At 37.4% G+C, this 15415-nt stretch overlaps 1 protein-coding gene across 36 annotated transcripts in view; it reads right to left on the reverse strand.

The window, feature by feature from the left end:
- The window catches only part of CELF2 (CUGBP Elav-like family member 2), a 587571-nt gene that overhangs the window by 22138 nt on the left and 550018 nt on the right, over positions 1–15415 (reverse strand). The window lies entirely within an intron of this gene.

Here is a 15415-nt window from a genome sequence, read left to right on the forward strand (position 1 = left end):
TTCCATGGCTGTTTAGTTTAATTGTTAGAAAAGGTGAAATATCTAACATTCATGTATCCAGGGGCTTTGCTTTCAGGAATTATAACTTGACTGTACTTTGTCTTAGTAAAAGCAAATTGATCATTCCTCTCTGTTGTGCTGGGAATATTATCCTTGTGTTATCAGTCTGAACATCAATAGTCAAGAAGAATAGCATTCAGAAAGCTAGTTAGTATTGAAGGGATAAGTGAATAATGCCTATATGATTTGTGAACTTTAAAGAATACAGCTGCAAGCTAAAAACTAGATAGATCCCCTCCCTCCCTCCAGTCTTAGTCTTTGGTACACAGAGATTCGGAGTTAGATCTATAAGTCCATGACCAGACTTCAAAGCTCTTCAAAACCTTGTTGGCCCACCAGTGATTAAAAATAACAAGATCCTGCTTCTGAAAGGTGATTTACTGCCCTTGAGGTTCACTACAGATTCAAGGGGGGGGAAGGGGGAACTCTGGAGAGATGTAAATAGGATTAAGCCCCTTCCCTGAAGCCACAACCTCACTCCAGTCCTGTAAAAATAAGCATCTACAAGACTGGGAGTCAGATCATATTCCAGGCTGGTGTGTATCAGCTTGGAAGGAATAAGGATAAGATGCTTTTCTGTGACTGCTAGATATCTGTGACAGGTTCCTAATCATTCAAATAAAAATAGAGAAGGAAAAAGAGGTATAAAAACGCTATCTAATCACTCGGCCGTATCTGATGGAATGGCTAACAGAATGAGAATCATCTACCACAACAGAATAACAAAGTTAGAAAGGGACCTTGAAGATCTTCTAGTCCAACCTTCTGCTCAAGCAGGAAACCCTGTACCATTTCAGACAAATGGTTGTCAAATCTCTTCTTAAAAACCTTTAGTGTTGGAGCACCTGAAACTTCTGGAGGAAAATCGTTCCACTGATTAACTGTTTTAACTGTCAGGAAATTTCTCTCTAGTTCTAGGTTGCTTCTAGTTCTAGGTTGCTTCTAGTTCTAGATTGCTTCTAGTTCTAGGTTGCTTCTAGTTCTAGATTGCTGAAGTTTCCATCCATTGCTTCTTGTTCTGCCTTGAGATACTTTGAGACCCCCCTCTTCTTTGTGGCAGTCCCTTAGATATTGGAAGACTGCTATAATTTTGATTAGTTGGCTTTTCACCACCTGATAAAAATTAATTCAGCCTGTCAATTTGCACATTAAGGGAGAAGGTGTTTTCTTCACCTACATTTAGCTGGGTCATTGACATAATGTAAAGAAAGTGTTAATCACCTGATCAGGCAGACTCCATCCAATTCTAGGCTAACATACTCTAAATAACTAATGGTTCTATTCCATGATTGAGACTTTTTAAGCACTAAGCTAATTAGTATTTGATGGATTAGATCTCCAGGCCCACCTAACTGCATGGAGTTCTATTCCTGGAAACCCACCAATTGAATGAACCACGAGGCCTGACTGGTGACTGCAACGCGCCACTTAATATTAAAACTCCTTCAGGTGAGCAGTTTTATTAAGCATTAAATTAATTCTGACTGCTCAGGACTCACAGCCTGCTCCTGGTCACTGCCTCTTGTAAGACTGAGGAGTGCATAGTAGCAGGTCCACCCTTTTGCGCTGCCAAGCTGAAAGCAGGACTCGATAACTCCATGATTAAAAATGATTGAACCAAACCGGTCATATACCGTAGCTGTGAAGTGAATTTGACGTGTAATGGGTGCCAACAACTGTCTTTCAAGGCTAGGTGTCCATACAAGCACAAAAAAAGGAAAGAAAATCATATTGATGTGAAATTGGCATGAAATTGACAAAATTAAAGATTAAACTCAACCCAGAGACTTTCTTATTGGGAATACCAGAACTGTCATGGAGTAAAAAAACAACAGCATCTAATGCTACACATCATCACAGCAGCAAGAATGGCCTTTGCCCCAAATTGGAAATTAACAATGGTACCCACAGATTTAGCAGTAATCAACAAAATTTACCAATGTGCAGAAATGATCAGTTTAACTATGATATTAAAAAACAAGGAAGAGGGAGAATTTTTTACAATATGGAATACATGGTACAAATGGTTAAATGAAAAGGAAATAAAGATGTATAGTGAAAATGATTAAAGAAATATTATGGAACAACAGAAATAAGGATAAATGTATAGCTATGAATATATGTATAGTTCAGCTATGTATATAGGTATAGTAGTGTAGTAACATAGGAAAACAAACAATGTATCAAGACGTATTAATAACATAGAAAAGTAAGAAATCAGGAATTAGATTTAAGATATCTTTGTAGTGAATGATCTTAATTAACACTAACAGAGATGTACACTGTTATGGAAACACTGTAAAATGTGAGAACATGATTCTCTTTTTAAAATATTTTTTTTCTTGAATGAAAACTATAAAAATTTTTTTTTAAAAAAAGATATTGGCATGAGATAGACTTCTGATATGGTTGATCTGAAAAATCTCCAGATCCCTTAAACAAGTCCTTGCCTCCATCCTTCGATAGGTAGTATTAAGAAAGCACGAAATGTTATTATATGTTTTCCAGTTACTTGGTAAAACAGCATGTTTGAAACCCCATATTCTTACATTATAAATGATAGTTTTCTTGTCTATCTTATCCACATCCCCCCAGTTTCTTGCTCTCTAAACCTAGATATTTAATTTCCCTGAACAATATAACTAGTAATAGAAGAGAACAGACATAGCTCAGGGATGAACTGTGGAGTCCTTGGTGTTCTCTGAGCTTAGCTGTTTGCTTGTAGATGTTTGCATGATGCACTGAATGTGTTACCAACTCTGGTAATGAAATGTCTGCAAGCAAACAAACAAAGCTCAGAGAGTGTCAAGGACTCTACAATATCACTACTATCTCAAAGGTGGACAAATTGTTGGATGTTTGGCATTGACGTGCATTGTAACAGGAAGAAAATAAATATGGGAAAGACTGTTTTAAACAATAACTCATTGTAAGGCCTCCTATTTTTCTGGATATGTTTATTTTCATAGTTAATTCAGAAATTCATAGGGATCAAATATACCACCTTGCAAGATTAATTCCAGATTTAAAAAATTGTACCTTGCATGCAATAATGTCAGCAGGCTTGGGGTAAAACTGGGCATTGGATGAGCTGGTGACATAATGGCTAAGAGGTGTCCATTTGGATCCGTACTGACAAAACAAAAATGATGCATATGGCACAAGAAAAGCTGTTAACCTATGCTAGTGAAAACTATGTCATAGGAAAATTGCAACTGTTTAAAAAGAGCCTCAATATATAAAGAAAAGAGGAGAAAAGAAAAAAAAAAGGAAAAAAATAAAAAACATACACAGAAAGTCACTCGGCCCTTTTTTAAAAATGCACCTCCATTCTTTCCCTCATACTAATAGACAGCTGGTTTTTCGATGAACGCATTATCGATCCAAGATTTTAATCCTGGTGACATGCTCTCTTAACAATATCAAAGAGACTTTTTGACTGCACTGTGTTCAGCAGTCTTTCATATGATAAATTTCCAGATCCCTGGTATATAACTCAAAAGTCTCTTCACAGCTTTAAATGGCATTGATATTTTTTTTTTTTTGGTAATGCTATATGGATAAATTTATGGAAACTAACCCAAAATGGAGTAACAGCGGGTCACATCCATATCATACTAGTCAATGTCCCCTTATTCATTTCATGCAATAGGTTTCTTTCCCTCACAATACCACAATACCAAACTGACCTTGGAGTAGAAGAATCACTGAAGAACAATGGTCCCAACTAAAAACCTCCTAAACTGGTCCAAGTAAGCTACCATGTTAAGTGTATTGAAAGCTTGTGAGATATCAAGGAGGCCCAGAATAGAGCACTCTCCGAGATCATCGGCCAGTGTTACCATACAGCTTGGTATTGTATTCAGACTTAAACTATTTTAAAAAGGACCCAGATAAATCACTTCCTCCAGGGCCTTTGGAGTAGTAAACCTTACTATCTTCTCAATAACGTTCTTTGGAAAGGAAAGAGTGCAGTCCAGACAAAATTATTCAGAACTTTTAAATCCAGTGATGGCCTCTTGAGGGGGAAAGAAACCCATGATTTCCTTCCAAGCATTTCCTCCCACAAAAAGACATCCATCTCTGCTGGATCAATGACATATTGCCTCCTGGAATGACTTAACCACCCGTGAAGGACATGGAACTAAGAGGAAAGTGGCAGGGTTCAAAGCCCCAAGGACTCGGTCATCGGGCTGATGGACCTGAACTCTTTTCAGATTACTAGGCATGACTACAGCTCAGACAACTGCACAAGACCCAAAAAGGCAGAAATCCAACTCCAAACAAATTCAAGCAATTTTATCTGAAAGATGCCTGCAGAGGCTCTCTGGTCCTTTCTTCTCCAAATCACTCAACACAAGACCACTAGCTGCACTCTGCCACTATGATAAGAGTGGAGAAATAAATCTGTTTTGCTGCTTTTAATCCTTAATAAAGAGTTATACCTGTATCCAATCAAATTTGTTCTTTGTTCATGAGGTAAGACCAAGCAAAATATAGATGGGAAAGCTTAAAATTACTTTTAGAGGAATTACCTTATAATGTAAGTGGAGGAGAACGCATCAGATATTTTTGATATATTTTTCAGCATTCAACCAGGTTAGACTGTTTACGTTTAATATCTGTGTGAATGATATACTTATCATTTTCTTTTGTACACATGGTTTTTTATTTTTATTATTAGCATTTGATGGCTGTTAGTTTGTTTCTTCTTTTTTTATTTTGTATTTTAATTTTGGAAATACAATGAAATTTGTAAAGGGAAGACCATCCAAATTATGATCAGGATATATCTATATCTATATTTATATCTATATAGATAGATAGATATAGATAGAGGGGGAGAGGTGGGGGGAGAGAGAAGCAACTATTTATATGTGAGTGTACTAGGATAGGACAAATTGGAGGGAAGGAATTTAAAATTAGATGCTTTAGATGGCCTATAAAATTTAAACAGAATAGGAAAATGTTTCTTATGCATGAATATTTTCTTGGAATTTGACAAAAAGTAGGGGATAATCAACATGTTGGGATTATTGTGCTGTGGTTATGTAACATTCAGAAGATAGTGTGGATTCTAAATCTTAATTTTGTTTTTCTGCCTCTTCACATGAGCTGAACGAGATGATTTTATCCACAATTGTCAGATCCATTTATAATGTGTCTATACTTCTTTTGTGAAGCAAAATATATTCTAAATATTTAAAAGGATAAGATGCAGCTTTTGTCAATGTCCAATCTCCAAGAAAAATCAACTATGTTGGCTGATTTAAAAAACTCTCATACAGGTGCAGCTATTTTGGGATTCTTTCTGGAAGCACATTTCAGATAGCACAGTGGGTGCTTGGACTATACAAAATGTCACCCCGACAGGCTTCAACTGCCTCTTGGAGAGATGTGTATTGTTCTGAAATGAACAAATAAAGAAAGCTTTTAAGAGATGCTAGGCTTAGAGAAACATTTTGTGATGCTTCTCTGGAAAAGCATCCTAAATGTTCTATAAAAATGGCTCAAGTTTCAAACAATTCTGCTTTAAGCAATGAATGCTTTTACTTAACAAAGGCAAATCCTTTGTGTTATGGTTAGCATCATGAATGACCCATAACTCATTTAATTGCTTCCCAAGAGCGAAGAACAGAAACGCTACCCAGGCAAATAGTTTCTTTTCTCTTAAGCAGCCGAACTGGTCAAGAATAGTACATCTTTTGCATTTGTATGGCAGATCAAGTGAATTAACAATAAAAGAAGCAGTCAATGGCTTCTTTTATTAATGTGGAACAAAAGCTTAAAAATAGCTGCCAAGCAGATCAGGTATGTAAAAGAGAGAAAGAGAAAGAGAGAGAGAAAGATAAAGGAGAGAGAAAGAGAGAGGAGAGAGAAAGACAGAGGAGAGAGAGAGAAAGAAAGAGAAAGAAAAAGAAAGAGAAAGGAGAGGGGGGAGGGACACACACACACACACACACACACACACACACACGAATTCAAATCCTATATTGATCATCAGCCAGGCTTAGAAAATGAACATGGTCCTTCTGCGAGAGTGATGGGCAATTTCAAAATTTGACAAAATAAATAAATCAATATCTTTCTAGAAGCTACAGGAAAGCTTGATAGTTGATGAGTTGATGCTAACAAAGCTGGCATCATGTTGGGGGCGTGCATAAGCGCACCAACGTGCCTACCGTCCCTGTCCTATTGTTTCTCTTATTCTTTTATTTTTCTTATATGTACCCATTTCATGTATTCACAACTATGTATACACTTATACTTATTATCTTGTAAACAATTGGCAAATCAAATAAATAAATAAATAAATAAATTCCAAAGGTGATATCAAACATTTCCAAAGCACAGAGAGAAATTCAATAGCGCTCCCTATTCGTCCATTGCAGTTCTCACATGGTGGCTATAAGTCAAAGATGGAAGAAAAAAGGAAGGCCATCCCAGAATCCACGTGGCCCAATCTGGAGGTGATGTTTTTTAAGGAAGGAGAAAATGAACCTTCCGACCTTAAAGTACCAACTGCAAGGCTTAGTGGTGTCAATTTTGTCCCTTAAACCACCCCAGTGTCCACAAGTATGCAAAAACGGGCCCATTGTTTTAGCCCAACTCATTTGGGGAGGGGTCCTGGGGAGACCAAAAAAGAATGTAGGCTTATATGTGGCTGCCAAGACATACTTTTTGCACCTGTTACAGATCACGAGAGAATCAAACGGGGATCCAACCGCTCTCCTGTTGATGAAGCTATGCAGGTACTCCTCAACTTACAACCTTCTGTTTAATTACTGTTCAGAGTTACAAGGCACTTATAGTGACTTACAACCACTTTCATCGTTGCAGCAACCCCATGGTCACGCAATCAAAATTCGGATGCTGGGCAACTGGCTCATATTTATGACAGTTGCAGTGTCCTGGGGTCAGTGATCCACCTTCTGTGGCCTTCTGACAAGCAAAGTTAACGGGGGAGCCAGATTCACTCAACAACCATGTTACTGACATAACAATTGCAGTGATTCGTTTAACAACGGTGACAAGAAAGATGGTAAAATGAGGCAAAATGCAGTTAACTATCTCAATTAGCAACAGGAATTTTGGGTTCAGTTGTGATCCTAAATGGAGGGCTACCTTTACCATACCCATTATCCCCTTTTTGCTTGCTGCTTAGAGTCCCAAGGACTAAAATAAAAGATAGCAAGAATAGCTGTGGGTGGCCTTAGCAAACCCAACAAAGGAAGGAAAACGAGCAATGCTACGTGTTTTCCTCTAGTTGATCTATTTACGACCCTCCTGAGAACGTGGAGGGAAAAATTGCAAAGAAAGATGCTTGTTTTCACCCTGGTGTAATTTTTTTTCCTGCAAAACTATAACTTCTGAGACTTTCACAGTACTCAAGAGCCAATGGTGTCAACTACCAACATTTGGCACCTTGAAAAAAAAAAAGTTTCATTGGTTGTTGAACACAGTTGCCTCTTACTTGTAACCATCAATCCTGTACGCCTTGTGCAGTCTTGGCAGAATCGACTGTAAGTACAAATGCTATAAATCTGCATTTTACTTGCATAGCTTCATTAATCACAGTTCATTTAAAGTCATTAAATTAGATAGTCAGGATGCGCTTTTCCCTCAAGTGCATTGGCATTTTTGTAATAAGATGGTCTGTAGATAAAAGACAACAGGGAAAATTGTAAATAAAAGACGATGGGAAGTTGATTTTTGAGAATTACTACTTCAAAAAAAAAAAAAAAAAAGGAAGATGCTCTCCAATACTCTTGCAACTGCAAAACTGTACAGACAATTAAAAAAAATAAAAATAAAAAGGGGCACTTATTTTCCCCATCTTCAAAAGCAAATATAAATGCTGCACTATAGCCTAGATTTAAATGGAAATGCTTTGAAATGGAACACGTGGCTTTTATATAGCTAAATAGAGCTCTCCCATGGAACCAAAATCAGCCAGGGAAAGCTTTTATTCGGGTTTACAAAGTATTTAATGGACCGGAAAATTTAGCACTAGATAAGAAAGTTGAAATCAAAAGAACATCTTAACAAGGGTTGTTTTCAGTTTAGAGATGTAGAGTTTGTAAGGAGGAACAAGACTATTAAATTGATGTTTTTGCTTGATAGCAGTATTCAGGGAGGGCTGTTGCTAGGCGAAAAACGGTTCAGATAAGTATTTCTCAACCGTAGCAATTTAAAAATGTGTGGACTTCAACTTTCAGAATTCCCCAGCCGGCTGTAATATTCCTTGCACTCTACTGCCTTGTTCCCTGAAGGATAAAATCTTGTGCCAATAAAGTTTCTGACTTCAAATGTGTGTTCACAGAAGCTGGCCAAATTTAGATTTGGATTTATAGCTAAAATGGCTATATCCTTGTAAAATGGCTACCTAATTTATTTTTCTATGTTCAACTTGTCTCTGAATTGCTCATCCTTTTCTCTCTCTCTCTCTTTTACATCTCTATGGACGATTACCCAGAATAGGACAGAAAACACAGAATCATAGAACACATAGAACCATAGAACACAGAATCATGGGGTTGGAAGGGACCCTGGGTGTCTTCTAGTCCAACCCCATGCTCAAGGCATGAGATATTATCCAGGTCAAATGGTTGTTCAGACTATTTTTGAAAACCTCCAGTAATGGAGTACCCATAACTCCAGGAGGCAAGATGTTTCATTGATTAATCATCCTCACTGTCAGAAAATTTCTCCTTACTTCTAGGTTAGATCTCTCTTTAACAAGCTTCCACCCATTACTTCTTGTCCTGCCCTCAGGTGTTTTGGAGAATAAATCAATCCCTCTTTTCTGTGACAGCTTTTCAACTATTGGAAAAGTTAAAATAAAACAATGGACTCAGCAAAGAGTCTGGATATCTCTTTCTCAAAGAATCTGCAGAAGAGATCTTGGGCTGCATATTCCTATTTTCCTGGGAGAAGCATAAGATAAATGCAGACATTTTTTATGCAGACTTTTTTATGTGGCTTCTCATGGACATAAGAATTAATGCTGTATGAGTAGGACTTCCAGTTTGAAGGGCTTCGGCGACAGACAGAAATCCGTGATTGTGCGCGGTTTCTGTCTGGGCTCGCCGCTGGAGCGCCCCGAGCCGGCTGGTTTCGGGGCTAAGCCACCCCATAGAGGTGGTGAAGAGGGGGGAGACCGCCAGCAGGGTTGAGGAGAGCTGCATCTCTCCTCCTCAGCTGGCCATTACTCCCTTTCCCGAAGGCGGTTGCAGCGGTGGTCAGAAATGGCCACCACAAAGAAGAACTCGACCAGAAAAGAATGTGCAGGAGGAAGATAAGAAGTGAAAGTTTTGGCTGACCGGGTTAAATTGTAAAAGCAACAACTAAGGTACCCTGGAATTTAAACTTACAAAAAATAACATCGCTCCCAAAGAAGAGTCGGAAGCAGCGAAGGAAAGTGAAAAGGGAAAGGTTTGGCTTTTTTTTCCCTTCTCTCTCCTTCCCTATACTGACAACTAAGAGACTTAAATAAGAAATCGGAAAAATCCGCTTTGACATCAATAGGCAATTAAGCTGAAAATAAAACAAAATGCCAAAGGGATAATAAAGATTTCTGGACATTACAAATTTTCTTTTTCATAAGCAGGAAGGGAGAGAAAAAGAATAAGGGCAGGATCTGGAAGAGGGAGGAGACTGCCTGGAATTAAAAAGAATCTACAGTAAAACTTCAACAAGACTTCTAAAAGATACATTTTAACTGAAACTTTGCAACTAAATGGTAACCCCAGGGAGAGAAAGTGAAAAAAAGAGCAAAAAAGAAACAGCTTGCATGTATTTGGATTATTTGGTGATCTTTGGATTCTTGGTTATTATATTTGAATGACTAAAATCAATCAGGTGGTTGTTTAAAAATTTATACAATGGCACCACTTCTGGATGAATAGAAAATGGAACTTAAAAAGTACAAAGAAAATGCACAAGAAGGGAAGGGTTCTTTTGGCTTCGTTTTTCAATACTTAGAAATGGAGATTTGGAACTATGAGAAACAACAAGAAAAGATTGCAAAACAAGAAGACTGGGACAAAGAAGAAGCCATCTTTAATGAACAAGCAATTTTATGTGGGGAAGAAAAAGGAAAGGGGGGAAAGAGAATGGAGAATTTAAGACTTAAAAAAACAACCAAAGAAAAGAAAAATAATTCAAAAATAAGTATAATACTGGAAAGCAACAGAAAAGGGAATACAGAAGAGAGAAATAGAGGTAGAGAGACAAGGGGGTAAAAGGGGAGAGAGAAGAAGAGAGGGATCAAGGAAAGGAAAAGAAGTTACAAAGGACTGGAGCAAGATATAGAGAAACAGGACCTATTTAGAGATAATGGGTGAAAATCTAACTGAAAAAGGGATTCTGTAAAGGTACATAAGATTGTATTGTTATATTAGTAATAGAAATAACTTTAGAAAATTGGAAACAACGTATGATTAAAATGAGGGATAAAATAGTGTAATTTAGTGAAATGTTTGTGAATAAAATAAGTGAAATAAAATAAATGAGAAAATCGAATTAGGAAGGAACGGGAACATTTTAATTAGTTAATGTTTTATAAAATATAAGTGAAGAGGGGGGGGGGAATGAACTATGGAAAGCTTATAATTGTTCCCATAGAAGTATGATATTTAATTGAAAAGTAATGTTAAAGATGTTAAGACTTTAATGAATATTAATATTAATGATAGAATTGAATTGGAATGGAATGTTGTTTTAATTATATACATTTATATTTTTTTCTTTTTTTAAGATTACAGTGTGTATTTTAAGAATGTACCAAGCAGAATCCGAATGGAAGTTATGTATTATATTGAATGTTACAACTTTAGGGAAAATATATAAAGGCATCATACTACAATCAGTAACTACAGGAGAAATTTTGTTTAATGAGAAAAGATAATAGATAATTGAAACAGGACAGACAAAAATATAAATACAATGATTTGAATTGAGATGAGATAATTAAAATAAAATTGAGAAAATTAAAAGAGGGGAGAAGCTATGCAGAAAATGTAAAATAGTAATAAGATATGGAATAGAATATAAAAATGAACATGAACCTGAATTTGTGTCTGTACAGAGAAATGTAACCCGGGATTACCCTACTTTCAAAAAAGATGTTTTATTTGTACTTTTTTTTTTTCTCTTTGTGAAAACTCAAATAAAATTTACAAAAAAAAAAAAAAAAGAATTAATGCTGTGTTCTTTTTCCAAGGCCACTCCTTTTTATAAGCAGCAGATTCCCAGCCATCCTAGGCACATTTTCTCCGAAGTAAAAATCTTGTCTCTGGTGGCCTAAAAGAAATGATTAAAAACACTGGTACTTTACTGCACACAAAGGGGCACATTCTCACAAATGCACAGTTACTGTACCATCATTAAGCAAAGCCACCCAATTGCTGGTCCTACTGAGCAAACTGAGATGGATTTAAGATGGCAGCTGGATTGGTGTCTGGCTGTGCCTTGAGTTATCAACACTCAGCAACAAAGAAAAATTCTGAGGGGGGAAAAAGGTAAATTCTGAACATGGAAGAAGAAGAAGAAGAAGAAGAGGAGGAGCAGGAGGAGTGATCCAGTTTTGCTCACTACATTACAAAAAAAAAAAATGTTAAGACTTTGGAAAAAGTGCAAAGAAGAGCAACTAAGATGCCTAAGGACCTGGAGACAAAAACATATGAAGAATGGTTGCAGGAATTGGGTATGGCCACTCTAGAGAAAAGAAGGGCTAGGGGGTTCATGATAGCATTATCCCAGTATTTGAGGGGATGTTATAAAAAAGAGAGGGTCATCTTGTTTTCCAAAGCTCCAGAAGACTAGACACCAAACAATGGATGGAAACTAATCAAAGACAGAAGCAACCTGGAACTAAGAAGAAACTTTCTGACAGTGAGGACCATTAACCAGTGGAACGGTGGGTGGGTGCTCCATCACTGGAAGCTTTTAAAAAGAGATTGGACAGCCACCTATCTGAAATGGTCTAGGGCAGTGGTCGCCAACCGATGGGCCATGGCCCACTGGTGGGCTGCATGAGAACATTTTGGTGGGCCGCAGAGAAATCTCACCCCCACAAATCAATTAATCCAGGCTGCACAGAAATACAAGGCTGCACTGCCCACATGGCCCGCGGGAACCCTCCCTACCCATTCACTCCTTACCCGGCAAACTTGCCTGCTAAATTGCTATTTTTCATCAGCTGCTCTGCTGTGCCGGGAGATTTGGATTAGCTAGGAAGCAGGAAATGGTTGGATTTCTTGCTTTCTAGCTCATCTTTAGATCTTCAGCTCTGCTTTTAAGTACAGCCGAACCTCCCTTAGGACTGAAGGTTCTATTATTCAATGCAGACTCACGGCAAGCAAATTTTATGTGACAGACTGAGCTAGCCAATGGCAGATAGATAGATCACTGAATGATTCTGTGAGCAACTCAATCTGCCTGCCTGCTTTGCCTGCTTTTGGGTAAAAGTTGCTCTTTTTCTAAATAAAAATTTCAATATTTATATAAATATTTATAATATTTACATACAAGTCATGCCCAGCCAGTCACATGACCACCAAGCCACACCCCCAAATTAGGCCACACCCACAGAACCAGTTAATGGTCTCTGGGATTTAAAATTATGAGTTTGGTGATCCCTGAGGTCCAAAAGGTTGGCGACCCCTGCTCTAGGGTCTTCTGCTTCATCAGGGGTTTGGACTAGATGATCTCCAAGGTCTCTTCCAACTCTGAGCACAAATAACTTCCCATGTAGGGCTGGCTAAAGCCTGTGGCTGAGTTGCGTGGAAAACAATGGTTTTTTAAATAGCTTAGTGATCCTTACCCTGCAAACTTATCTGACGTTCTTAGATATAAATGTATGTATAAAATTAGTTGTTGTCAATGCTCTTATAGCAGCGCTTTCCCAGTGGTAGAGCAGCTTTGCTCTCTAATTTTAAAGTTGATTTATGAAAGTTAATAACCTCCAGCTTCTATATAAATGTACAATGATGCTCTAAGGCCATTCTCTAGCTATTAAGCACATTTCCAAGTTTAATAATGCTTAGAACATGCTCATTAAAGCAGTTTCATTAAAGTCAAGAGAGCTAATTTTTCTCCTGTACACAATCCCCCCCCCTCCCGCCTGCACTAAGGAAAACTGTTAAATTAACCAGAACAGCATATTCTGAATCTTGTTCCAGTAAACAAATCTGGGATTTTCTTTGTAGCAGAATTACATGTGAATCATGCTGAAAAGACATTCTTGAAATTGATCGAATCTGTGGTTAGGCGCTAGTACGAAAAAGTCACGGTCATTTTAAAAGAGAATGAATTTTAACTTAGTTTGGAGACGATCCCTTCTTTTTATAAGCAATGCTTGAAAGCAGGAACAAATGAATGGGTGCATGACTACACAGATGAAACTGTTTTAATATATTCCATTTTCAATAGCAGCAATACCAACTCAGATTAGGACTGTTGTAGCCCACCCTTCTTCTACAAAGCACCATACACAACTTCTCCACAGTCCTTTTCTCACAATAAAACTGTGAAACAGACGGAAAAGACAGCAAGTAGTTCAAAATCATCCAACTTAGTAGGTGGATAAGTAGATTTTGGCAACACAACTCCCCACAACACATACCCAAAGCATGCGAAATCTGCTTTTAATTTGATTGTGATGGGGTATGGAAAAGGATCCAATCCTGTTGTATTTCCATCCTTGTGGGCCAAATGATGTCACGGGGTGGAAGCAAACAGAAAGCCCCACCCCACACAAAGTTGTGTGTTGTCTTCAATAATTCCATTTGCTTTTATCATCTTCAATTGGTATTTAATCCCTATGTAGGATTATTCTGCACTCCATTCTCTGCCAACCGCTACTCAGCTGCGTAAATCCTAAATCGGGTCTAAAAACGGTATAAATGTGGGTGCCAGATGTGGAATCCACAATACAGATAGCATTAAAATGTGGGAAAAGTCAACCAAGGGGATTGTGCAGCAAATCAAGGAACATCAGATACATCTGAAATCTGCAAATACTAAGCATTACTGGTCACTGAGCATTTGTCCAGCTCTGGAGCAAAGAGATAAGAAGGAAAAGGTTGCTGGCTGACTTAGAAGAAAACAGCGAGAATAAATTTCTTCTTTGCTTGACCACTTGAGACAGAATTGTTGGTCTGATCAGTGTGACAAAAATGTAGCAATGGTAGATTTCCACATTCCCATTCTCAAAGAGAAAACACACAAGGTATTTTGCATGGTTGCCATGAATCATGAAAGTTCATAACGGAGCTGAAACTGTGCCTCATAGAAATATATGATGTTAAAAAGGGAATAATTTACAAGCCAACTAAAGTATGCTTTGCTTCAAGACAAAAAGCTAAGGGAAAAGGCTATTCCTGCACTATAGGGCCATGATGTCTGTGGAATCTCTTAAGAATTACAATCATTTGTATGAAGTAGCATTTTAGGAATTGAATGAATTAGATATTACATAGGGTCATAGCACAAATCTTTAAATTGATCCTGATGTGAGAACTTGATTTAATTTCTGCCAAGGGACACAGAAGGACATTTGTCTTTTCCTCTGAAAAGCTTTTCAGCAGTTTCAAGAGAAAACCAAGAGTGTTCAAAATTAAAAGAAATAGAATTTGTTAAAACCACAGTTATCAAAGAAGGTTCCATGTTTTCTAGAATTCTTAACGTTCTGGGTTTTTGGAAATGAAATAAAAACAGTTGACACAATTGGATAAATATGGTAACAGACAAAACCAGGATAAATTTTTTGTAAGTGCAATGCAAAATAAAATAAATTATCATTATTTTTTAAAAATATCAAAAGAAAATAGATAAGCATATAGAAAATGTTCACAATGAAATATGGCTCCCCAAATTCTCAAGACTAAATTGCCTGCAACAATCCATGAATGAATTATTATCCCCTGGTTAAAAATCTGTCCTCTTATTTGAGAAGGTTAGCAATGTGAAGTAGATAAACGTCTTTTCAAAAAAAACAACAACTTGGCAATAGATAGGACAGACACATTTTGAATGCTTCCCCGTTAAGATTCCCCAATCTGAAGTCCTCATTAAAATTTAAAATAACACAATTAATACATGTTTGAAATCACAATTCAGCGCAGGAAGGGTGTCTGTAAGATATACCCCCATAGGCCAAGATGGCAGCTGTGATGGAATAATCAAACGACACAAATAAAAAAGAGAGGGGAACATCAAATGCACCGACGTGGCTGCTATCTTGACTTTTGGACCTCCCTCTGAAAACACCCCTGCAATGCAGACCATTAAAACATTCAGGCATTGCCCCAACCAAGTTTCCATTGTCGATGAAAGAAAACCTGTTTTACCA

This window comes from Notechis scutatus, chromosome 6 (genome assembly GCF_049901735.1).
Source record: "Notechis scutatus isolate UNSWTSFEM ecotype Mainland chromosome 6, rNotScu1.2, whole genome shotgun sequence".
Lineage (NCBI taxonomy): Eukaryota > Metazoa > Chordata > Lepidosauria > Squamata > Elapidae > Notechis > Notechis scutatus.